The sequence below is a fragment of the Bos indicus x Bos taurus genome, chromosome 19 (assembly GCF_003369695.1).
Source record: "Bos indicus x Bos taurus breed Angus x Brahman F1 hybrid chromosome 19, Bos_hybrid_MaternalHap_v2.0, whole genome shotgun sequence".
In the NCBI taxonomy this organism is placed as follows: Eukaryota; Metazoa; Chordata; class Mammalia; order Artiodactyla; family Bovidae; genus Bos; species Bos indicus x Bos taurus.
This window is the reverse complement of record NC_040094.1, coordinates 53,650,758-53,677,400: the sequence shown is the minus strand read 5'-3', so window position 1 is coordinate 53,677,400 and position 26,643 is coordinate 53,650,758. Positions and strand designations below refer to the sequence as shown.

Below are 26,643 nucleotides of genomic sequence, written 5' to 3'. Positions count from 1 at the left end.
TGGTTTACAGGGTACAATGGACACTGGACATCATGAGGGGCAAATCCAAGAGAGGTGGTATATCTCCTGCCCCTTGGTCTCCATGTAATCCCCACATGGTGGTACTGGCAGGAGGCTTTGGGGACCCTCACATGAGGGCCTTCTCTCCTTGATGTTATTTTCCATTAAGTCAAAGACCCCAGGAGATAAATGGGCCAATTACACATATTTCGCAAAAGAAGAAACAACATGAATTTACAGAAATATATGCAAAATCCTCAATCATAAAAAATGCAAATGAGCATGGTTTTTAGCACATGGATCAGCAATAATTTATTTCCAAAGGGGTGGAAGCCAATGTTGGGAGATGTACCATGAAGTCAGCTCCTCCTCCTGCCCCAGGTGGGGTGAGCAGTCAAATCTCTATCCTCTCCATGAGCCCTTCTTTCATGGGAAGAGGAATGCCCTTGATACAAATTCAGACACTCAGAGGCGTGTAAAGCAAAACTGCAAAGTCTCTTGTTCCTTCACCAGCTTCAGCCCAGACTCAATCCTGCTCCTCCATAGTAACTCTGGGTAACAGTGGGGGTGTCCTGTGCATGCACACACACATATGCACATACATGCACATGTGGTAAAGCAGAAATAGGAGCATGCTGTCAATATTGCTACAGCTGGATCTTTCTGTCACCCTACTCATGGCCTTTGTCCTGGCAGTACCTTGGGTCAATCACACTTTTTTGTAAGTGTTGCTTCAGGTTCTGTGTATTTATTTAAACATTTCCTATAGATGAAAACTTGGGATGGTTCCTGTTTTTATTATTTTGTAAAATAATATCACACCAAACTTCACTGCAAGTGTGTGCATTAAACCTTTGTGCATGCACAAAATTGCACATCAGATCTTTGTACACACGTATATGCAGGACCTCTGTGTGTATGTACACAAATATTTATACCTTTGTGCACATCTGTCAATTTCTCCACAACCAAGGCTCAAATCTTTAAAGCAACAACTGGCGATGTGTCTCAAGAATTGAAAAGATTCCCCTCTTTGATTCTGTTTCTGGGAGCCCATTGGAGGAATAATCCTATTTGCACACCAGCACAGTAGAAGCCCAGTGAGGTTTCTCACAGGACAAACAGAAAATTGGAAACAACTCAATGTCCATGAAAGGTAGATGGACCAGTGAAAAGTTGTATATCTACCCAATAGGATATTTAGTAGGCATTAAAAATGATTGCTATTAAGAAGACATGGGAAGGAACTACCTTTGGTCCAGTGGTTAAGAATCTGCCTGCCAATGCTGGGGACACCGGTTGGATCTCTGGTTCAGGAACTAAGATGCCACCTGCCACAGGGCAACTAAGTCTGTGTGCCACAGCTACTGAGCCCACGGGCCCTGAAGCCCATGCTCTGCAGCAAGAGAAACCACCACAACTAGAGAGTGGAGTTCACCACAATTAGAGAAAGCCCACGCAACAGGGACCCAGCACAGCCATACATAAATACAATTTTTTGAAAAAGAAGACATTCATTCAAAGCATGAATTGAAAATAGCAAGACAGAACTCACACAACCCTGGCAGGGGTGAGTGTAACCTAAGCTGGCCCATCGTTGGTGGGAAACAACACTCGCATCTTGTGGAGTTGAGCATACACATCTCAGAGGGGTTTTGCTCCATGAACCAAAGACGGGCACCAGGATTGTCATAGAGAAAATCCCTGAAAACACACCAAGTGGTGATGGCCAGGAACGTGGGTAGACAAGCTGCGGAGTAGTTGCAGCTTGGGGGTTAGGGTTAGGGTTAGGGACCTCACCAGTTATAAGAAATGAACCATGTGACCTTAGACACTGACCTGGGTCACAGAAGGTGGCAAAGGATGCTGACATTTTAATACTTCTCAAAATCAGACTGAACCCAACACGTATTGTTGGGAAAGGAATACAAATGTGGACCGCCTGCCTTAAAAGAGGGGGAAAATGATGCCCACAGCATTCCAGAAAGTGATTCCCTTCTGGAGCCTGGATTCCAGGGCAGGGAGGAAGCCCAGTAGCTGAATCAATTTAGTCATATAGCTGCGTGACGGGTAATGTGGGTGCATTTTATTATTATGCTGCATCATTTACATGTTATACATGTTTTTTGCATGTATCAAATATAACAGAATTTATGAGGGGAAGGAATAGTTAGGGAGTTTGGGATCGACATGTACACACTGCTATATTTTAAATGGATGACCAGCAAGGTCCTACTGTATAGCAGAAGGGACTCTGCTCAGCGTTCTGTGGCAGCCTGGATGGGAGGAGGGTCTGGGGGAGGATGGATACATGTATATGTTTGGCCGAGTCCCTTTGCTGTCCACCTGGAACTATGGCATCAGCTATGTGTGCGTGCACGTTCAGTCACTTCAGTCCTGTCTGACTCTTTGCAGCCCTGTGGACTGTAGCACGAAAGGCTCTTTTGTCTGTGGGATTCTCCAGGCAAGAATACTGGAGTGGGTTGCCATGCCCTCCTCCAGGGGATCTTCCTGACCCAAGGATCAAACCCAGGTCTCCTGCATTGCAGGCGGATTATTTACTGCTGAGCCACCGGAGAAGCCCATTAATTGGCTATACGCTGATATAAAATTAAAAGTTAAAATATATATAAAAAATTGTTAAATTATTATTTTAAAAACCAAGAAACCAAATTTTACAGTGTGTCTGCAACTCTGTAAATTAACTTAAGCATCAGAAACCAACAAAAAATAATCGCAAGGCTAGAGGAAGTACACTAAAATGCTGACAATGGCTGTGTTGGCTGTAGGTAGGATTTCACCCCCTTGTTTTATCTTTTTCCTATTTTCCAAAATTTCTTTAGTAAGCAGGTATTACTTTTATAATTAAAAAAGAAAACACCCTCCAAATCATTAAGAAACATCAAAGGTAAAAAAAAAAACCCAACTAAACAAACAAAAGGCAAAAATAAAAATTGCCCCAAGCAATCAACCCATGGTTTCAACAGGCAGATGAATCAAGTGGGTCAAATAAGCACAGCAGAGTCAGCACGGGAACGGTAACAGAACACGAAGGCCCTGACCCACCCCCGCTCCCTGCCAGTCTCCGGGGGTCCCTGGATTTCTCTGGCTTCAGACATCAGCACCCACGCTGGGCCTCCCAGGGACTAAAATAGGGGCTGTCATGTGATCCCACACTATTGGTTTCCCAGGGCTGCTGTAACAAACCACCGTGAACTGGAAGCCTTAAAACATCAGAATCTCTTTTCTCACAGTCCTGGAGGCCAGAATTCCAAAATCAAGGTGTCCACAGGGCCGTGGTCCCTCTGAAGGCTTCAGGATGGAATCCTGCTCACCTCTCTCAGCTTCTGGTGGCTCCAAAAACCCTTCCCATTCTTTGATTTACAGCTGCATCACTGTCGTCTCTGGCTCCACGTCACACGGCCTCTGCCCCCTGTCTGGGTGTTCTTTTCTATCTTTTATAAGGACACATATTGGGATGTAGGGCTCACCCTAATCCAGTATGATCTCATCCTGATTCTTGCCTTAATTTTACCTGCAAAGACCCTTCCCAATAAGGGTCTACTCTGAGCTTCTGGGGAAACATGAATTTGGGGGACACCGTTTAACCCAGCACACACACGGTTCCCAGTAACTGAAGGCATATTGAACTCATTTCCACAACTGAGAAGCTGGATAGTACATGGGAGGCAGGATAGCCACTCCAAGGCCAGGCGGATTCTTGGTATGCCTCCTGCCCTGCCTGGTCCTGGGGTGCTTGGCCCTCATTCTTGGGGGCACAGCTCCTGGGCACGTGGACCAGGACATCTCAGGTTCCTTCCCTCCCTCCACCCTCGAGGAAACAGAGGCCCCGTGCCCTGAGACCCTGGCGTTGAGTCAGGCCCGAGGAGTAAAGCGTCAGCGGCCAGGACCCCCCGTCTTGTGGCCACCATTATTCACTGGTCTCCATTTGCTTCTCAGACATGCATTTCCCATCGTAAACTGTGCTAAATGCTATTTAGTAGCTAATTAACTTTCTGTGTGAAGACCTCTCTAATTGCGCGCTCTCCCCGCTCTGCTGGGGTCCTCGGGGGACACAGAGCTGTCCTAGGGCATTTGTTCTGCTGTTCCTACCTCGCGGGCACAACTTCCCGCCCGGCAACAAACTGCCAATCAAGGCAGCAGAGGTCAAGGGGGACCAAATTAGGAGCCCTCCGCTGCTGCCAAACTTGCTTGGTGAAGCTTAATTTAAATAGAAAGCAAAAAGGTGATGAAAAATAATTTTCCCCAATGAAACTCTTTGCCAGGCAGCAGAAGGGGTACCCTCCTCTGCTCTCTGGAATGGCTAGTTTCTTCTTTGAAACGTTCAGACTGGAACGTGTTTATATTTTGACTGCATTGGCATCTGCCATCCATCAAACGGAGAGATAATCAGAAAATAAAAGCTTTTGATTAGCACTTGCATAAATCACCGCAGTGCCAATTACTGCACAGTCCCAATGCAGGGGGTGGGGTGCGGGGAGGCAGCAATGATGCCGTTGGGTTTGCCCCCACCCACTTCAGGTCCAAAGTCATCACTAGCTTTGTACATGGGTCTCAGAACTTGTACTTCGAGGACACGTTGTGCATGCGCTCCACATTGCAAGGGTACGTTCGTGTCTTGAATGTGAGATCTCTGATCGTCCTCCCAGATGGACGTCCAGCCCAAGCAGATGTTTTTGATCGTCACAAATACACAGAGTTTCGAATCAGAGCTAAAGAGCAGGCCCCTCGGCTCCAAGTTCTCAACACCACTCCGTGGCTTCACAGCCCCCAGGACATTTTCCAGAGCCTCTGCCAGCAGGACATCCTCACTCTGAGGTCTGTGTCAGAGGACAAAGGCTGTCCCTGCCACCTGAGAAAGCAGGGCTCCGGGTGGCAACTCCTGTTTTGAAGGATGAGGATGTCCCCCATCCCCCATTCCTTGCATCTTACAAAAGGGCGGGTCCCCTCCAGCAAGTCAGTGGGTTTAAACTCAGCATCCCAGGTGAGTTTCCCATTCACAAGGAATGGCTCAGCAAACCTGACCCTGCAAGAGGCTGTGACTGAGCCCTGTGTCCTGCATCCTCAGTGGGACACATCACCCTTGTTAGATCAGTGAGAAGGTTTGGTTCAGTGAGAAGCCTATAGCCAGCCCAGTGTCCGATGCCCTTCCTGGGCAGGCTGGGCAGGATTGGGTCGGGGGATGTCCAGGCAGAGCCTGGGCTGCCTTTGTCATGACCACTGGGAGGAGCTGGATTTGAGGTCTCCAGCCAGGAGCAGGATTGCAGGCTCCACCCAACCAGGAGGGAATTGTCCAGAACATCTTGGTCTGGGTGTGGTGACGAACAAGCATTTCTTTAAGCATGGTTATTTTAAAAACAGAACAAACAGGTGCAGGCATGTGCCCGGTGACCAGGGGCCATCACTCTCTCAGAGGGTGGAGGCTAGGGCTGGGAGTGTCCCTGAGAAGTTCTTTCCCCCAGTTTTGTGGTTGTGGCCTCACTCCACAGGGAGAGCTTTGGGCACTGCTGCAAGCCACTTCTCAGGAGAAAGGATGTAAAGTAGGAATAGGAGATTTGGGTTCAGAGGGGTTTGGGGACTCTTTCAACTTGGGCTGGCTTACAGGTGGGTGAGGGATTTTCCTTTGGGGAGCTTTCAGTATGGAACAAACACACGTGTTTGGAGGCCCACTTGTCTGGAGCTCTCCAAGGGTCTTGAATGTTATGTCTGTATGAGATCTAGGAGGCATCCAGTCCTTCCTCAGTACCTGTGGGAGTGGGCTCCAGGGCCGCCGAGGATACCAAAATCCGAGGATGCTCAAGTCCCGTGTATAAAATGGCAAGTATTTGCATATAACCTATGCACTTCCTCCCAGATACGTTATTTATTTCTTTATATTGAAGTATAGGTGATTAACAATGTTGTGTTATTTTCATATGTATAGGAAAATGGTTCAGTTATATTCATACGTGTGTATCTGTGCTAAGTTGCTTCAGTTGTGTCCAACTCTTTGTGACCTTATGGATCCCAGCCCACCAGGCTCCTCTGTCCATAGGATTCTCCAGGCAAGAATACTGGAGTGGGTTGCCATTCCCTTCTCCAGGGGATCTTCCCAACTCAGGGATCGAACCTGTGTCTCTTATACCTCCAGAATTAGCAGGTGGGTTCTTTACCACTAGGGCCACCTGGGAGGCCCTATATACTTAAATATATATACATGCATGCATGCATACATATATCTAGATCCTTTTCCCATTGTAGGTTATTGCAAGAGGCTGAATATAGCACAGGTCCCTGAGCTATACAGTATGTCCTTGTTGCTTATTTTATATACAGTAGTGTATATCTGTTAATCTCAAACTTTTAATTTATCCCTCCTTTCTTTTCACCTTTGGTAACTGTAAGTTTGTTTTCTACATCTGTGAGTCTATTTCAGTTTTGTAAATAAATTCATTTGTATCATTTTTAAGATTCCACATATATGTGATATCACATGATATTTGCCTTTCTTTATCTGACTGACTTCACTTAGTATGATAATCTCTGGGTCCATCCATGTTGCTGCAAATGGCATTATTTTATTCTTTTTATGGCTGAGTAATACTCCTCTGTATATATACCACATCTTCTTTATGGACACTTGGGTTGCTTCCATTCTTGGCTATTGTAAATAGTGCTGCCATGAACACTGGGGTGTATGTATCCTCCCATAAACTTTAAATCATGACTTATAATATCTAAATGACTTATAATATCTAATTTAATGGCAAGGCTACAATGTCAATGCCACGTAAATAATTGCTGTGTGCGCTCAATCAGTCGTGTCTGACTCTTTGCAACCCCATGGACAGTGGCCTTCCAGGTTCCTCTGACCATGGGGTTTTTCAGGCAAGAATTGGGTTGCCATTTTCTCCTCCAGGGGATTTTTCTGATCCAGGAATCCAATCCGTGTCTCCTGCATCGGTAGACTAATTCTTTACCACTGGGCCACCTGGGAAGCCCAACTAATTGCTCACATGTGGCAAATTCAAGTTCTGCTTTTGGGGACTTTCTGGAAATTTTTTTCTCAAGCTTTTTCAGTCTGAGGTTGGTTGATCAGCAGATGCTGAACTGGTGGATATAAAGGGCTGACTCTATCTCAAGTTTGGAAAAACCAGCCCGGCAATTCTGAAAGTGATTTTTTTCAAAAAAAAAGGGAAAACTAAACATACAGAGGAGAATGAGAGGTCATTGAATATTTCCTTCTGACTCCAGCAAAATACGCTCCAGTTCTTCTCCCTGAAACCATGTGCGTATGTGTGTGGGGTGTGTGGTGTATGTATGTGTGTTTGTATATACGTGGTATGTCTGTATACATGTGACTATGTGTGTGTGAATGTGTGTTTTAAGTCAGGATCCCTGTTACCATCCAGGCCGAGCTCAACCTTCAGTTATGAAAGGACAAGAGCTTCTCCTGTGGGGCTCCAGCCCCAGGTGTTGGGATTAGGAAAGAGAGGGGAAAGGTATTATGCAGGCCCAGAAATCACAGTGTTTATTTACTTTGAACGTTTTCCCTGACACCTACCAGGGAGGTGCTGGCCTGGCCACCAGCCCTGGGCTCCTTGGCAAGTGGATGTCCGCCTAGTCTTTCATGTTCTTTCCAAAGTCACAAAACAAAACACTACCACCCGAGAAGTCACACCAGTCAGCCGGCCCCTCTCCCAGCTTCAGCAACGGCTGTGGCCAGTTTGTGCAAACTGGAAATAGTTTTTCTTTGTCAACTACAGAGAGCTGTGTGTTAAATCCAAACCATACACCGTCAGCTACCAAGGGGTGCAGCGGGCACCACCCGATGGGGCTCCCCAGGTCTGCTCAATCATTAGACGGTGGTGGGAAGTCAGACATGCACAGCTCGCCTGCTCCCGGCTCCACCAGCTGGGGCTGTTCCCCTGTGTTCCGAACCAAGAGTTCTGTCAGCGCATGCCAGCAACTCAACACACCCATTCCACTGCAAAGAGGACAAGCCCCAAACCACTGACTTTAGGGATGAAGAGAGCTTTTCTGGAAGGTTTTATGCATGGACTGTTGGTCCTTTAATCATTAATCAGCCATGAAGCAAAACTTAGTGGTCCCTGCTTGCTTTGTCAGTTAAAACCTCTCGGTATCAAAGCTCAGTTCAGCCAAGCACCATGAAGTGTGCCCTGGCCAGTCCCGTGGAAAAGCCCAGTCATAGCCATGCCTCCCCTCCTGCCAGGCTTGGTGGTGTCACCACATCCTAGCCCACACCTGCCCCCAGGCTGGGCCCTTTCTGGGGACCTGGTACCCTCAGTTCCACCAAGGAAAAGTCTTTCAGTCAATAAGAGAGAAAAAGGTTTCCCCAAAGGACATTTCTTTAAAAATGAGGGAAAAGGCATAGGGATGAGTGGAGATGTTTTCCGCCCATTACACGAACGCCAGCTCTGGGTGAAAGCAGTGTGAGCAGCCAGGGAGTGGTGAACTGCAATCTCGCTCACAGGTGGGACTCAAGGTGGCCCCAAGGGCAGCCCAAATGTGGGGGACCATTAAGACCCCTCACAAGCAGCACTGCTTTCCCCTGATGAAGACGTGCTGTGAGCAAGGAGTGAATTTTGCCCTATAAACAATCGAAGTAGAGTCCTCAGAGCTGGGGGCTACTGCTCTGGATGCGGTTAAACACCCAAAGCCTTTTAACCAGGTCCCCATCATCTCCATTGGTGTGGCCTTGTGCAGGTGACCCTTTGGCTTTGAGCTTTGTTTGAATGACAGAGGTGCTTCCAAAATAAATGTGGTGCTGGGTGTTCTCAAGGATGAAAAGACATGTTTTTTTGCCTGTTGCAGAGTAAGTCTGAATGAGTCCAGCTATCTTCACCTCTCTCCTCTCCTCGCCAGGGCTAAGGGCCTGTGCAGAGTTCAGGATTGTTTTAAAGGCTTATCCCCAGGTAGGCGGGGCTGTTCTCATCCTGGGCAGACTGGCAAGTCTGCACAGGTACCGTCTGCATGTGGCCCTGTCCCGGCAGAGGTGAAGGGTGCTGAGTCATCAGGGCTCAGACTCTGCCTAGGCCATCCTGTGAGCGATGACCCCAGGCATGGGCCCCAGGGCAGCCTGGAGGTCCTGACCTGTGCCATTAGGGACGTTGGCCATTTGGGCCAAGTTCATGCTGCGCTTTGGCTGAGCACTTGCCAAACTCGAAGGTCACTCCATGTATTAGCTGTTTCTGGAGGTCTGGACTTTGTGTATGGTTCCTCTGAGAAGGCAGGCATGCATTCTGGGCAGTCCAGTCGGCATTGGGCTGGGGACCTGTCCCAACAGGTACGCCACCTCCTGCTACTTGGCCCCAGGGCAAGAAGGAGTGGACTATGGGCTTCTATAGTAGCTGGCCCTCAGGGCCCAGGAGGCTAAAGGGAGGCAGGGAGAGGAAAGCAGGCCGGCTTTACTAGCCCAGTTCCCACAAGCCAGGCCCGCCTCCCCAGTGACCCTTGCTCATTTTGCCTGTGACCTGAGCTGCCTTTTGCTTTGCTGCAGGCTGGGAGGACTCCAGAAGCTTCATTAATAGAAAAACCAGTGCTTTTGTTATAAGAAAGTAATATTAGTCGCTCAGTCATGTCCGATTCTTTTCAAACACATGGATGGTAGCCCTCCAGGTTCCTCTGTTCATGGAATTTTCCAGGCAAGAATACTGGAGTGGATAGCCATTCCCTTCTCCAGGGGATCTTCCCAATCCAGGGATTGAATGCAAGTCTCCTGAATTGCAGGCAGATTCTTTACTGTCTGAGCTACCAGGGAAGCCCAAGAGGAGGGGTATAAACACTGGCCCTGGCCAATCTCACCACAGGTTACTGGTAGAGATTCCTGGGGGCAGGCAGGGGGACCCTCATGGCTGGCATGCCCTGTTAGTCCCTCCCTGATGCCCCCTCCTGGATTCCCAGTGTCAATTCCCATCCTCTGGGGGTGGGGGGTGTGTGCCAGGGACTCTGGGTCCTGTTTAGGTACCCTCCCTTCGGTGCCAGGCACTCAGAAGGGTGTGTTCATTTTCCCAGTTCCCAGAAGACAACAGGGAGAGTCTAGTTTTCTAAGTTCTGGAAAAGGCTGGGGCAGCAGTATCTCCTGATCTGACCTTGACAAGCCTCCCAGAGCTTCCTCCAATTTTCCCCGCCCACCGGAGTCTCTGAAGAACCTGCTTTCAGGGCCTAAAACTGGATTTGATTTTCAATCACCTTAGATCTGGGTTGAACAAGCCATGTTGAGAGCAGGCGTAGGTCCCTGTTACAGGGAGGTGTGTGTGGTGATCAGCCTCAGGCCCTGTTCACCAGAAGGAGACCAGGCGGTGGGAGCCCAGGCCACAGTTAGCCCCCTGGCCTTGGTGCCACGGGTAGCTTTGCTGGCCTTTCCTTCCCAACCAGACAGAGGTGCATGGTTGCTGCACCAGAGCTGGTGCAGAGGTGCCCGCACCCAGCAGTCCCGGGCCATAGCAGTGTGACTGGAGTTCCAGACGAATGTTGGGGTAAGGAACAATCAACATAGCCTTATAGCTAATCTGAAAAAGTAGGTTCTCAAAAGTCATGGAAGATGTGTGTAAATAACTCTTTGAGTCCCTGCTTTCAATTCCTTGGGGTACCACTCCTTTATATCTAACACATCTGTATTAACTACATATTATTTATATAAAAACCATTAACTTTTTTTTTTTTTTAAAGAGAGAGTGTCCAACAAAGTAAATCCCAAACAAGACCACCCTTGAGACTCAGCTGGGCTGTGGTAGGGGTCAGCATGTCCACAGAGGCAGTGAGAAGGACAGTAAGCAGTCTGCATCCCGGGATGACTGCTGCCTGGCATCCCAGGTCTAATGTCCGCCATGTGTCTCTGATTTGGGGCCAGAGGCCAAGTCTGTCTAGCCATCTGGTCTCTGGGGAGGCGGTGGATAGCACAAGGCTGGGGGTGGTGTGGGGCACCATGCTGGCAACTCTCCACCTATCAGACCCCCAAGAGAGGAGACGGAAAGTCGGCGGGGAGATGGAGGCCAGCTGAAAATAGAGACGGGACCCAGGAAAGGCGTGTCTGGCAGCCCCACAGCCGAGGGAGTCTGGCTTGGGCCGGAGCTTGTGTCCCCGTCCTCAGCAGCACACATCCAGGCAGCCCCTCGGGAACAGGCGGTGAGAAGGGAGCGGGGACAGGTGAGCAACAAAGGGCAGATGGAACTTCCTCTCTGGGCGGGAGGCGGGGCGGGCTCAGCGGGCAGGGCACACCCCTGGCTGATCTGGGGGAAGCCTGCCATCTGCTGGGCACACACAGAGCCCTCCTCAGCTGAAGTGCCACCTCCAGGAAAATGGAGTTTCAAGGGAGGGTGTATGCCAGCCTCGTGTTCCACAGGGAAGAAGCAGGGCCATGATGCCCAGACAGATTTGATGCTGGGGCCGGGGGAAACTGGCCGCCGCTCCCAGAGAGCTGGGCCCCGGTGAACCTCGGCACCCCACGTCCACGCCCGCCGCGGGAGCAGCCTCCTCTGCACGTCAGTCCCGTGGACCCGACAAAGACGGCTCTCTACAGCCCCTCGTGCTCTGCGGGGGCACACAATGAGTCCTTTCACCCCCGGTGGGTCTGGTGGAGCGTGGCCACCTCCCCAGGGGGTGTCCGGCCGGGCAGCGGGCCCTGCTACTTCATGCTCGCGGTTTGGAAGCTCAAGGCACTGTCACTTTCAACTATCATCAGGGAAACTTTGGAGCTTGACATCCGTGTTGGTCACGTCGGTCTTACCCCGAATGTGGAAGCCTGTGAGCCTGTGCCTGGTCAGGCTCTCCCAGAAAGGAGAACTGTGACCCCATTTAAGTCGTGGCCGTTGTGCCCATGAGCACGCGGAGCGCGGGGAGCATGCAGAGAGCCCGCTGTCACTCGACACCCTTCCCGGCAGCCCGCCAGGCTCGGAGAGAGACCGTAGCTACCAAAAATAATCCTCCCAGTGTTTAAATATTTACAGAAGCAAGACAGATCCTGATGTCTTACCATCTACAGGGTCCGGCCCTAACTGCCAGCCCTGGGGCTCCAGGAAGAGGCCACATCTATGCCCTTTTGCTGGGTCCCAGGTCTCCTTCCCTCCCTCTCCTTTCCAGACGTGTGCAGGTCTCCCTTTCTGTGACCCATGAGACAGCCACCCTCCCTCCTTCCAGAAAATTTCCACCTCTGGCTTCCTAGCCCCATGTTACCCCAACCCTGGCAAGCACCCTTTGCTGGCCCCAAAGCCTCTCAGGAAAGCACCTTCCCAACTCTAGAGGATTTGCGCCCCATCTTGGAAACCATCAAATAAAATGTAACAGAAGAGGCATGTGGCTATCTAAACCTGAAGGTTCATCTCCACACCTCCTCCTGGGGACCTCCAGGGCACTTAGGAGCCACTCACCTGTGATGGTCTAGTGGGCAAGGATGGTCACTGTGTGGGGTAAAAGGTGGGGCAATGAGGATGGAGACGTGTGAGGGCACAGAGCTGGGCAGAGCTGGGAGGGGGCCAGGGGCTCGGCTCCAGGGTGGCCACACTTAGGGATCATCTGTGTCACTGCCTGCCGCTAAGGAAGGTCGGGAATGTACTTGAGGCCACCTGCTGGCACCAGAGTTCAGGCCTGCTTCCACTGGCCCATGACTTTCAAAGGGCAGGCGTTTCTGCGATGACCAGTGTGGCTGGGCTTCGGCTGTTAGATCGTCAGGGAAACCATACTCTCAGGTTCCCAAAACAGATTTCCCGAAGCAAGGAAGCACATTCTGGATATGGTGGAGGGGCCACCAGGAGCCCTTTCTCTCCACCACACCACAGGCATTTAGGGAACATTGGTTGAATTGAACGGAAAATCCAAGTAAAAATGCTTTGTTTACTTTGCTGGGAATGAACGTTAAGGCAAACAGCAGAGGATACAGGAACGTTCCCATCAAATGACAAAGGTCATTGGTCACCTCCCTCTTGCTTTGGGGGAGGATTTCATCAGGTATTGGGTTACGTTGCAACAGCCAAGTTGAGGGGGGGTTCCCCAAAGACAGAGGATGGCTCACCCGGGAGACACTGCCATGTCATTATTCTGTGACCTTATGCTCAAAGCTCTCAGAAGCTCACGTGGGCCCTGCAGAGGCCCTGCCAGGGCTGCTGATGCAAGAGCCGGGGCCCCCAGGGCCTCTGGCTTCCTGCTCCCATGCGGGGCTCTGTGCAGTCAGAGCAACACAGCCCCCTGGAGAGCATCCCCACTACCCCCTGCAACAAATCAGTGAGGGTTGCATCAAGGACCCCCAGAGGGGCTGTGGTGGTTTGTGAGCTGAGGGGGAAAGGCTGACAACTGTTTCATTTCCTTGTCCTTCAACAGTCATCCTGCACTGGGACTGTCAATTCCCTCGGGAGTGTGGCCTCCCCTGGAGGCTGAACTTCTTTCTTTTCACTTCGGGAGGGTTGATGCACTTATTTCCTCCCTGTCCTGACAGATTTAATAGAAAGAGGCCGGCTTTCTAGAGAGCTGACAGTCCTTGAGAGGACAGTCAACAATATCATGATTTCAAGGTCGACCCACGCAAGGGCTCCACAAGGTACCTGTCTTTTTGGAATCTTGCTTCCTTGGGTAACACTGGTGACTTCCAGAATCTCTGCTCCAAGTCAGGGAGGGGCTAGAGCTACAGAACCTTCCCCAAGCAGGGGCAACAGGTCATTCATCAGACCTCCCCCTAGAAGCTGCCCAGCCATCAAGGACAAAGGAAGAGGGCTAGCCAGAGAACACTAGGAAAAAAAAAAAAAAGACAAAAACCAATAAAACCATATCAGGACACCAACCAGTAGAGGTTAGAGCTGGCCAACTCCATGGTCCTGTGCCACACGTGGCATCAAGCACTTGAAATGTGGCAAATTAAAACTGAGATGTGGTGGCTTAGAGGTAAAGAATCTGCCTACCAATGCAGGAGACACAGGTTCGATCCCTGATCCAGGAAGATCACACATGCTGAGGAGCAACTGAGCCCATGTGCCACAGCTACTGAGCCTGTTCTCTAGAGCCTGGGAGCCACAATTACTGAGCCCATGTGCTGCAATGACTTAAGTCCGTGCACCTAGATCCCATGCTCCACAAGAGAAGCCCGCACACTGCAGCTAGAGAGTAGCCCCTGCTCTCCGCATCTAGAGAACAGCCCATGTAGCAACGCAGCTAAAAGTACATTTTAAAAAAGCAAAACAAAACTGAGATGTGCTCTAGGGTTAAAGTTCACACGAGATTCCCTAAGACTAGGTACAAAGATAGAATACTGAACATCTTCCATCAACTTTCAATACTGATCACACATTGAAATGGTAATATTTGGGGTATACTGGGTAATTATTCAAATTGATTTTACATATTTTTTTTTTTACTCATTAAAATTCAGCTATTAGATACACACATTTATGCTCGACTGATTTTTGGCAAAAGTGCAAAAGCAATTCCATGGAGGAAGGTACCCCGTTTCAATGATTCTGGGGCAACAAAACATTCCCAGGCTGAAAGATAAACCTTGCCCTAAATTTCATTCCTTATACTGAAATTAACTCCACATGAGTCATGGACTTGAATGTAGAATGAAAATGACCAAAGTTTTAGAAAATGATAGGAGATCATCTTTAGGATTCAGGACTAGGCCAAGAGTTCTTAGACTTGACAACAAAAGCAAGAGTCACAAGAGGAAAAATTGATAAATTGGGTGTCATCAGAATTAAAATATTTTACCCTGTGAAAGATTCTGCTAGGATGAAACGATAACTTCAGAGATACACTTGTGCATCACATATCTGACAAAAGACTAGTATGTAGAAAATAAGAACTCTCAAACATATAACAGTTAAAAAGAAAGATTGTGTGTCCTGTGTGCTTAGTTACTCAGTCATATCCTACTTTTTGCAACCCCATGGACTGTAGCCTGTCAGGCTCCTCTGTCCATGGGGATTCTCCAGGCAAGAATACTGAAGTGGATAACCATGCCCTCCTCCAGGGGACCTTCCCAACCCAGGAATTGAACCCAGGTCTCCTGCACTGCAGGCAGATTCTTTACCATCTGAGCCACCAGGACAGACCACCAGGAAACCCCACCAGGAAGATCAGAATATAGGCAAAAGACATGAAGAGACATTTCACCAAAGACAATAAGAAGATGGCAGAGAAACACATGTAAAAATGCTCAACTAATCATTAGGGAAATGCAAAAGAAGATGGCAGAGAAACACATGTAAAAATGCTCAACTAATCATTAGGGAAATGCAAATTAAACCACAGTGGGACACCACACACATACCAAAATGGCCAAAATACAAAACAGTCAGTCAGTCAGTCAGTGCAGTCACTCAGTCGTGCCCGACTCTTCGCTACCCCACGGACTGCAGTGTGCCAGGCCTCCCTGTCCATCACCAACTCCCAGAGTTTACTCAAACTCATGTCCATTGAGTCGGTGATTCCATCTAACCATCTCACCCTCTGTCGTGTCATCCCCTTCTCCTCCCTCCCGCCTTCAATTTTTCCCAGCATCAGGGTCTTTTCAAATGAGTCAGTTCTTCACATCAGGTGGCCAAAGTATTGGAGTTTCAGCTTCAGCATCCGTCCTTCCAATGAATATTCAGGACTGATTTCCTTTAGCATGGACTGGTTGGATCTCCTTGGATTGAACACACCAAATGCTGGCAAGGATTCAAAGAAACTATACCACTCACCTATATTGCTGGTGAAAATATAAGATGGCACAGCTACTCTGGAAAAAAATTTGGGCAATTTCTTTAAGACAAAACATGCAACCATCATACATATGACCTCGCAATTACACTCTTGGGAATTTCTCCCAGAAAAATGAAAACTACATTCAGACAAAAACCCATATAGAAAGGTTCACAACAGTTTTGTTCATAAATGCCCCAAACTGGAAACAACCCATTAATGTCCTTCCTTCAAAGGGTGGATACTTAAACAAACTGGTTCATGAACACCTTGGAATACTACTTAGCAATAAAAAGGAAAGCACTACAAATACACACAGTGTCTTGGATGGGGCTCAAGGGAGTTATGCTGAGTGAAAAAGGCCCATCTCAAGGTGACAGAGCATGTGGTATCACTTATATGGAAGTCTTCTAGAGACAGAGAATATAGTGGTGGCTGCAACTATGAGGGGGAGCGTATGGCAGCCAGGCAGTGATGGAACTGTTCTGTACCTTGATTGTGCTGGTGGTTACACAAAGCTACACGTGGGGCACAATTGCACAGGATTCTATATGCAGGTACACACAAATGGAGTTTGAAAGACCAGCAAGATCTGTGCGTTGTACCCAACTTCATTTCCCGGTCTGGAATGTGTATCATGGTTTAACACAGGATAGTGCAATCAGAGGAGGGTGAGTGAAGGATGCATGGGACTTCCCTGTACATAGTTTGCAACTTCCTGTGACTCTATAGTTATTTCAAGATGGAATTTTTTAAAAGCAAGACTACTAGAAAATTTTAAATCACATATGTGGCTCACTACATTTCTACTGAGCAGTGCTGGCTTAGACCAGGAGTCAGCACGTAATGGCCTGCTATCTGTACAATCCATGAGCTAAGAGTTTTTTAATAGCCTATTTTTAAGGAGTACGTCAAGGCTGTATACTGTCACCCTGCTTATTTAACTTATATGCAGAGTACATCATGAGAAACGCTGGGCTGGAAGAAGCACAAGCTGGAATCAAGACTGCCAGGAGAAATATCAATAACCTCACATATGCAGATGACACCACCCTTATGGCAGAAAGTGAAGAGGAACTAAAAAGCCTCTTGATAAAATTGAAAGAGGAGAGTGAAAAAGTTGGCTTAAAGCTCAACATTCAGAAAACGAAGATCATGGCATCTGGTCCCATCACTTCATGGCAAATAGATGGGGAAACAGTGGAAACAGTGTCAGACTTTATTTTGGGGGGCTCCAAAATCACTGCAGATGGTGACTGCAGCCATGAAATTAAAAGACGCTTTCTCCTTGGAAGGAAAGTTATGACCAACCTAGATAGCATATTCAAAAGCAGAGACATTACTTTGCCAACAAAGGTCCGTCTAGTCAAGGCTATGGTTTTTCCAGTGGTCATGTATGGATGTGAGAGTCGGACTGTGAAGAAAGCTGAGCACCGAAGAACTGATGCTTTTGAACTGTGGTGTTGGAGAAGACTCTTGAGAGTCCCTTGGACTGCAAGGAGATCCAACCAGTCCATTCTGAAGGAGATCAGCCCTGGGATTTCTTTGGAAGGAATGATGCTAAAGCTGAAACTCCAGTACTTTGGCCACCTCATGCGAAGAGTTGACTCACTGGAAAAGACTCTGATGGTGGGAGGGATTGGGGGCAGGAGGAAAAGGGGACGACAGAGGATAAGATGGCTGGGTGGCATCACCGACTTGATGGACGTGGGTCTGAGTGAACTCCGGGAGTTGGTGATGGACAGGGAGGCCTGGTGTGCTGCGATTCATGGGGTCCCAAAGAGTCGGACATGACTGAGCGACTGAACTGAACTGAAGAGCAGTTTTAGATTTACAAAATAACTGAGCAGAAGGAACAAAGAGTTCCTAGATACCTTTCTGCTCACACAGATGTTCCCCTAACATCTTGCATTAGTGTGATACATTTATTATGATCGATGAACAATATCAATACATTATTATTAACTAAAGCCCATAGTTTACATTGTGGTTCATTCTTGATGCTGTACATTCTATATTGTTATTGTTGTTTAGTCACTAAGTTGTGTCCAACTCTTTTGTGACCCCATGAATTGTAGCTGGCCAGGCTTCTTTGCCCATGGGATTTCTCAGGCAAGAATTCTGGAGTGGGTTGCCGTTTCCTTCTCCAGGGGATGTTCCCAACCCAGGGATCGAACCTGTGTCTCCTGCATTGCAGGTGGATTCTTTACTGCTGAGCCACAAGAGAAGCCCTGTACATTCTTTAGATTTTAACAAATGTATAAGGACATGTATCAGCATCACAGCATCATCCAGAAAAGTTTCACTTACCTAAAAATCCTCTGTGCTCTATCCAACCCTAATGCCTGGCAACCACTGATCTTTTTTTAGTGTATCCATAGCTTTGACTCTTCCAGAAAGTCATATAGTTGGAATCACACAGTCTGTAGCCTTTTCAGATTGGCTTCTCTCACTTAGCAACATGCATTTAAGTTTCCTCCATGTCTTTTTCTGTCTTGATAGCTCATTTCTTTTTAGTGCTGAATAGAATTCCATTATCTAGATAGACCAGTCTATCTGTCCCTTAACCTATGGAAGAATGAACATCTTGGCTGCTTCCAAGTTTTGGCATTTATGAAGGAAACTGCTACAAACATCCATGTGCAGGTTTTTGTGAGAAGAATGGGTTTGAACATTTTTCAGTGTTGAAAAGGACAAAAGGAGGGAACTATTTCATGACACATGAAAATTATATGAAATACAAGGAATCCATAAATCAAGTTTTACTGGAACCAAGCCATACCCAATCACTTTCATATTGCTAGTGGCTGTTTTCTATGGACAGAGTTAAGAAGCTACACAGAGGCTGTGCCATTCAAAAAACCAAAAATACTCACTACATGGCCCTTTATAGAGAAGATCTGTCAACTTTTCAGATGGACAATTACAATCCCCATCTTCAAAAGGCCAGAGAGAAGTAAACCAAAATGATAATAGTAATGCTGGAAGGACTGATGGCCATAAATATTTTCTTTATGCCTTTCCTCCCAAATTTCTAAAATGGACATATATTACTTATGTCACAAGTAGATTTCCACAGCATCTTTGCTCCAGCCCCACAAGCCTCTGACGGGGGTGGGGTTCCAAACAGACCCAAGGGGCCAATAGGACTAGGCCGGAGGGGTGACTCATGTGCCAAGTGATGATGGAAACAGGGCTGGATTTTGTTTTGCTTTTCTGTTTTTAACATCATAGCTGGTACCTCAGCTAGGAGCCTCACTCTGTGACCCTGTACCTCAACCTTCTCTACAATGGGAGAAGAACACCCTAACCTTGGGCATTGTTTCAAGGGTTAAACAGTCAGTGCCCACAAAGCCCAAGATGGATTGAATAGGGTCTCCCCAGATTCATCTCTCAATGTGACCCTATTTGGAAACAAATTACAGATGTAATTAGTTAAAGATCACAAGATGAGCTCATCCTGGATTGAGAGTGGGCCCTAAATCCAAGGACTGGTGTCCTCCCAAGAAGAGAAACCACGTGACAATGGAGGCAGAGATTGGAGGGGTGTGGCCACGAGGGACAGCTGGAGCCCCAGGAGCTGGCAGGGGCAGGAAGGACCTCTTTGGACCTTCAAACACCTTGATTTCGGACTTCCAGCCTCCAAAACCGTGAGAATCTCTTTCTGATTTTCTAAGTCAACGGGTTTACAGTCCTTCCTTACAGCAGCCCCAAGAAACTAACACAAACCTCTTAGGTTCGGGCTGGCACTCTGATAGGTGCCATAAAAATGCCACTTTTATTTTTAGCGTCCTGGTAAATGACTGCCATTTGCCTACTCTGTGCTGAGCCTTTGGAGCTCCTTTTACTCATCACCTTTGTGTTCACAGTGGCCCCACCGCACAGATGAGGAAACTGAGACAGAGAGATTAAAACACCTTGACAAGCTCCTGCCCCGGGGATCACACAGGGCTTGGTTTACATTTGACGGCAGACCTGGCCCAGCCCAGATGGCCTGCCCCTTCCCTCCCCAGGCAGCATGTCTGAGCCAAACAGCCACCCTGAGTCTCACATCAAATGACTGGGCACCGTCGAGACCCAGCCTGAATTCCCTGGCAGCCCCTCCGAGCTCCTGGAGCCAGTGGCAGCTGGCCGCCAGTGCGCTTCCAGAGCTGCAGGGTAGATGCTGAAGGGCCATCCTCCGCCCTAGGCAGCGCCTGGCTTCCCTGCCTGGCAGTGAGGCTCCCAGGCTGGTCCAAGGGCTCAGTCCCACCAGCTGCCCTTCTTGAATAGGCTTCCTTTGGACCCCTGCTATCGGCCAGCCCCAGGCATGGAGCAGGGCAGTGGTGAGTGACTGCCACCTTGGCTGGGGGGCCGCACATGGAGCAGGGATGTGGGTGCAGGGGGGCGGTGTGGAGGGAGAGATGCCGCACAGAGCCTGCCGAGTGCTACAGAAACATAAGACAAGATTAGTCTTAACGACGCACAGAACAGATTGCAGGGTGTCGGGAGATGGGATGTTTTAAAGAAATAAATCTCAGCTCCCGGTTACAGAAGCACAAACAAACCCAAACAACAGATCTTTGGAAGCTGCCAGCTTCTCGGCTGCCAGGCTGCTGCTGGGGGCCCCCAGGGGGTGAGGGTGGGTGTTCCAGGAGCATCGTCGGGGCATCTGGGGCACCTGGGCTGGCCCAGTACTGAGCTAGCCCAGAGATATTTTCCGGAAATTTGGGGGGTGTGCCCCCCAGCACCTGGCCATCCCTCTTCTCACCAACTCTTGGCCATTCTACCTCTTAAATCTCTCCAGGACCCACATTCATGCTCTCCAGCCATTACCCTCCTCTCCTGGATGGCACAGCCCCGGAACCTTCCCTCACCCCATCCCCAGTCCCACTGCTGCTGGAATGGCCTCTGAGGACATCCACTGGCCCAGCCACTGGCCCTTCTCTGTTGCTCCCCCTCTTCATCTCTTTAGGGTCCCATCCTTCTGGCCCCTCCTCCTCTTCGTCCTTCATCTCCCACCTCTGGGAGAGGGTTCTTATTTGCTTTAGCTGTTCTGGGTGGGAAGGGGTAAAAAGTGTCTTCCTTGTTTATATCACCCCTCATACCCTGCAGTTTCTACTCTTGCAGGCTTGCCCGCCTGCCCCGAGATGGTTGGACAGAAAAGGAACGACAAGGCTATTTATGAAAACCGCCCAAAGCAACTAAGAATCACATGGCATTGCACAGCTTGCCCCCTCACCAGGCTTTGGGTGTCCAGCATGACCCTCTCTGGGTCCCTCCTGGAAGCCCCACAATCAGTGACAGAACCTGGCCCTGGCCCACCCAGCTCAGAGGCTTCAGGTCCTTCTGAGGCTGGATTCTCCCCAGAGCAGGGTAGGAGAAGCAGGGCCAGTTACACCAGCGACATCGAGACGGTATGAATAATTCAGCCTTTACGGCTGATACCCTGGTGTCACAGAGCCTTTTCCTCCTAAAGGCAAAAAGCACTTAAGATGTCATTTATTTCAGCCTGGCTCCCTCTGCGGGGTGGGCGCCGTCATGCTGTCGCAGTCACTGCCCTCGGGGCTGGCTCCATCGTTACCCTCCCTCCTCACTGGCTTCTGCTTGTGACCCCTCCTACCATCCACCCCCTAGGAAACCAGCCCCTGGGTGGGGGGCGGGGACACCTGTTCACTTTTCTGGCCTTTTCCCCTTTCTCTCTCTCGACAGAGCACTCTGAGGGGCTCCTCTTTGCAAGGAGGGTGACTCCCACCCTCCAGAAGCACAGTTTCTTCTGGGCCTGCACTGTCCAACATGGAAGCCCTCACCACCTGTGGCTACTGGACTTTAAATTCATTAAAGATGAAAACACTAAAAATCCAGTTGCTCGGTTTCCAGAGCCACATTTCCAGGAGTCCACAGCCACATGTGGCCAGTGGTTACCGCACTGGACAGCGTTCATCACCATGGAAAGTCCTATAGGACGGCGCTGGTCCAGAAAACGGTAAAGCTCAAGGAAAAGCAACAGCAGGAGGCAGCATATGTTAAATGCCACATAAACAAGATGCCTGGGGAAAGTGGCAGGAGCTCTGGGGAACAAGCTGGGGTCATGGAGGAGACCACAGTCTGGCTGGCGTTTCACCAGGGGAGGGGAGCACATTCCAGCTGGAGGGAGGCTGTGGAAGGGTGAGGCTGTGGGGGACAGCTGGCTGAACCACAGCAAGCATGGGAAAAGGGGAGAGGAGACGTCGGCAGGAAGGTGAGCATCCAAGTAGGACCCCGGGGATAGGCAGCTGTCATCCCCGCATGGCTGCACCTGACTCTCCCGGACCCGTGTCTGCACTGGCTGGACCACCGCCCCAATGATGCCAAGGTGAGAGCCTTGAAGTGGCAAGGCCACCCAGCTCATTCTGTAACCTGAACACCACCCTTCACTCGGCACACATTTACCCTGGGGGTGGGGGCGAGCATCAGCTTCATGGGGAGGACCTCACGGGGTCCTAGGGGGCCTTCTTATTAACAAGCAAGCAAGACAGCAGACGGGGGTGAGCTAGTCTGAGCTATGCAGCGGCTATGAGCTCTGTGATCTATTTTTTAATATATTTATTTATCTGACTGCATCAGGTCTTCGTTGCAGCACACGGGATCTTTGATCTTCGGTGTGTAGGTTCTTTAGTTGGGGCACGTGGGATATTTTAATTGCGGCATGCAAACTCTTAGCTGCAGCACCCAACCAGGGATCCAACCCACATCCCCTACGTTGGAAGGTGGATTCTTAACCGCTGGACCACCAGGGAAGTCCCTGGCTATCTAGTTTTAAAACTTGTTTTCATCATATGATTAATATAGTCACACACTAACATTTTTGAAACTTGAGAAAGAAAAAAATGACTCACGGTGTTCACATGTGTCACTTAAATTTATCTCAATCAATATCAGGTAAATTAAAAATTCAGCTTGTCAGTCACACTAGCCACCTTTCACGTATTCCCCAGGTAAGCAAGGCAGTGGCGTTATCGCGATGGCACAGATCAGGAAAGTTCTAGTAGGCAGCGCTGCTTGGATGGCCTCATTCATTCATCAGGCCTTCCCATGGATTTCAGTCAAAATGTGTACATTATTTGCTACCTGCTTTGTTACTGAAACACCATTAATTTCCACACTGATGTATAACCTTTACTAATACTGCACAATCTTCTGTCTGGCAGTACTAAGGTTCTGCACCTTTGGGGCCAGAAGTGCCTCCTCCTCAGGTAAATGAACACCCATGAGCACACATACAGGAAGTGGTGAAAGACCTCAGGGGGCTCACAGGCCCCCAATAAAACCCCTTAACCTGGATGATGAACAGTAATGGATGCATCTCTTTCTGTAGATTCGTCCCTTTTCCCCTCCATTATAAAGAAGAGCAAGATGGATATCTTCATGCAAATATACTTTATTTCTGTAATTTAGATTGGTTCTTGGGATGAGTTCCAGAAGACACCTTTTGATTTAAGGAGTGGGAGCTGTGTTATCAGTTCATAAATGTCACCACATACTTCCCCAGGTGGGGGGCAGTTGAGATGCCATGTAGGGGTCCACATGGGGGTCCTGTTATACAACATCCTCATCCAACTAGCCCTAGAGACTGGACCAGGTACCTCTCAGGACATAAACGAATGACGGGCTGGCCACTGATCTTGTCTGGTGGTTATTCTCACCTTCATCCCGACCCAAAGCCTTGACTTCTGACAGTATGGAAGGCATGGGACTGAGACAGCCAGAGACCCTAAACCCTGCTTGTAGAAGTCAGTCCTCAGTGGGAGGAGGGTCCATGATGGCAAGTCAGTCACATAGCCTTCCTTGTCCACCCACTTCCCAACAGTCTTTGGACACTCACGTGGTCAAGAATTTCCAGCCATCACTATGCTGGGGTGGCTATGGCAGGTGGCCTCATCTACGGATGAGGCTGTGCCTGGCTAAACCCCACAGGTAGCACACAAGTGGACACTGTCATTCTAACCACTCGACCCTTCCGTAAACTATTTGCCACATCACAAAATGTTTAAGGGACTCTCAGATGGGGGGCTGCTCCTCCCACCCTTGCCCAGCCACACGCTCAGTCTCCACATGTAGTTCTTAAGTTCTGCCACTAGAGGGATCCCGTGAGCCAGCCTGTCTGCTCCCCCGAGGGGAGCCAATTCCCAGTTAAATGAAGAGCCTCTGCCCCTGGAGCCACTACCAACACGTTCAAGTCCTCAAAGACAAGCTCCCTGTAGGGAGTCTGGTCCAGCAGAAGCTGGTGCTCCAGGACCTCACTCCGGATGTCCTCTCTACAAGGCCCATGCCTCTCTGTGTTCCTTGAACTGTAGCCTGCCAGGTTCCTTTGTCCATGGAATTCTCCAGGCCAGAATACTGGAGTGGGTAGCCTTTCCCTTCTCCAGGGGCTTTCCCAGCCCAGGGATCAAACCCAGGTCTCCTGCAATGCAGGCACATTCTTTACCAAGGGAAAGCCACAAGGGAAGCCCAAGGATACTGGAGTGGGTAGCCTATCCCTTCTCCAGTGGACCTTCCTGACCCAGGAATTGAACCGTGGTCTCCTGCATTGCAGGCAGATTCATTACCACTTGAGCTATGAGGGAAGCTCCCCTTATCACAACAGTGGTTCTCAAGCGCGGTAGCACTTTGGAGACCCTTGGAGAGGGTCTCCAAACCCTGCCCATGCCCAGGCACCACCCCAGTCATTCTGGTTCAATCAGTCTGGGTGGGCCTGGGAATCAGGGACCTTCAAAGCTGCTGGGCTTTGAATGGGGCATTCTCATTTTTCGCTGGGCTGGGAAGCCTTGCTCTATAGCACCCTGTGCTACTGACCATTTAGTCCAGATTTCAGGCCCATCACTGGGTGGGAGCTGTAGGGCGGTGGGGGGCAGGAGGGAGCGGAGACACTCCAGCTTTGCTTTCAGGTCTCGAATGTGGTGGAGAGAGAAAATCACAACTCAACTCCAGGAGCAAAGAAGCAGGAGCAGCCAGGCAGAAAATGCAGAGTCCAGGGCCACCCAGTCCCTCTTGAAATCCACAGTTGCTTTTTTATTTTTTTTAAACTTTCAGCAACCTGTCAAGCGTGGCTGGGTCAGGAACTAGGGTGCCTCCATGTAATACCTCTCACATTGCATCTCAAAAACAGTCTGTTTTCACATCAGCCCCTGACTGAAGCACACGCTCCCAGGAGGCAGGGAGGGGGACCTCGTTCATGGCCATCCTGCCCCAGCCCAAAGCCTTGGCGGAACTGGACAGACTGAGCCAGAAAAGCAAGCAATATGGAATTGTTGAGGCTCCACAGTGAGGGAGGGATCTCCCTCACGACACTACAGTCTTCCTTCCCAGCATGCCCTGCAGCTCTAAGCAGAAACATGAACCTTAAGCTAAATTGGGTGGAACAGGGGTCTGGAAGATGTAACTTGGGTTTCCAAAGCATGACCACAGAAAGGACTCATGACGGGACAGCCAAACTCCCACACCTGACAAATGGCACCCAGCTTCAGGTTAGGAGTCTGCACGCGGTACAGGATAATGTTCCCAAATCCAACAGGAGGTGAAAATTGCTGGGAGTATTAGCCAGTCATAAAAATGAATGGAGTCCTGACACGCTTGGATGCACCTTGAGAACATTATGCTCAGTGAAAGGAGGCAGACACGAAAGGACACAAGTTGCATGATCCCATTGACGTGAAATGTTCAGAACAGGCAATCCATAGAGACAGAAAGTGGCTGAGAAGGGCTGATGAGGAGTAACTGGCAGCGTGGCACCACCAGGGGGAGCTCTGACAGAGCCCCACTGGCAGCGGGACTCAGGCAGGGCTTCAAATTTCCTTCTGAGCCTGGTTCCCTAGTGGGAAACGGGCACACGGCTCAGGGAATCTCATGGGGCACTGGAGTCCTTGGCTGCAGCTGACTGACCGCTCCCTTACATGGCACACTTCAGTATGCGAGAAGAATGTTATCAGTTCACCCTTGGGCTTTAATGGACCACATCTTACTGGGGAAGAAAACAGGAAAGAATTCGTCTCAAATTCCTTCCCTCTGAAACCAGCAAAGCGCTCCACATTCCTCCATCGTGTTCCTTTTCTCACATCAGTTCCTGTGACCTTATTGCTCTAGGTCCGTTGTAAACCCAGCAGGGTTCAAATCTGGCTCAGCTCCTGAACTGGCTGGGTGACCTCCAGCAAGTTCCTTAACCTCTCTGAGCCTTACTTCTCCCTTCGACACACAGAAGGTGATGTGAGCACCTACGTCACAGGGTTTGGGGTTCTTGTGAGCCTAAAAAGAATTAATCCATGGCCCACAAGCCCTGCACCCAGGCAAAACCCAGACATCCACACTGATCACATGCCCAGCTCACATCATGAGCTCAAGAATTACATGCTGACTAACGTCAGTACTTACTGTCATCACCATCATTAGCCTGGAAATTAATGAGAACAAGGACCACAGCCAAGCATGAGAAGGGGCTGCAGAAGTCTCATGCTTGCCCATCCCACGCCTGCCCCGGCTGCTCTGAGTTAGCCCAAGCCTGTGGTTCGTGAGCCTTGTGCGCGCCCACCTCTGGGAGGCCCCGAGGCCCCCTAACAACGACACCATATGACATTATGATAACCCTCCCCCTTCAGGCAACATCTCACTGCTGCTCCTCCCAGCCCCCGTGTGTGTGGCAAGTAAAGTGAGCCCGCTAATGTGCCCAGGCATCTGGTTCCCCTGGGCTCTCAGCTGTACAGTAAACGCTGCCAACTTCCCCCTGGGGCTGCGTTCCAGCCTCTTATAGCTTGAGGGTGTGAGAAGTAGAAAGGCTAAGGGCCCCTCTGGCGGGCCAGGCTCCGAGCCTGGCTTGGCCCCAGGCAGAGCACAGAGCCTGGCTGGGGACCAGGCCTCCCCCACAAGCCTTCTGCCGCCACCCTGGCCTGCCTGGGTTTGCCTGACGGACCATCTCAGTCCCTCCAGTGATGAGCATAGAAG

General features: G+C 49.6%; 1 protein-coding gene across 4 annotated transcripts in view; it reads right to left on the bottom strand.

Annotated features, from left to right (window-relative positions):
• Positions 1-26,643, bottom strand: part of TBC1D16 (TBC1 domain family member 16) — an 88,895-nt gene that overhangs the window by 38,794 nt on the left and 23,458 nt on the right. The gene's annotated exons all lie outside the window — the stretch shown is intronic.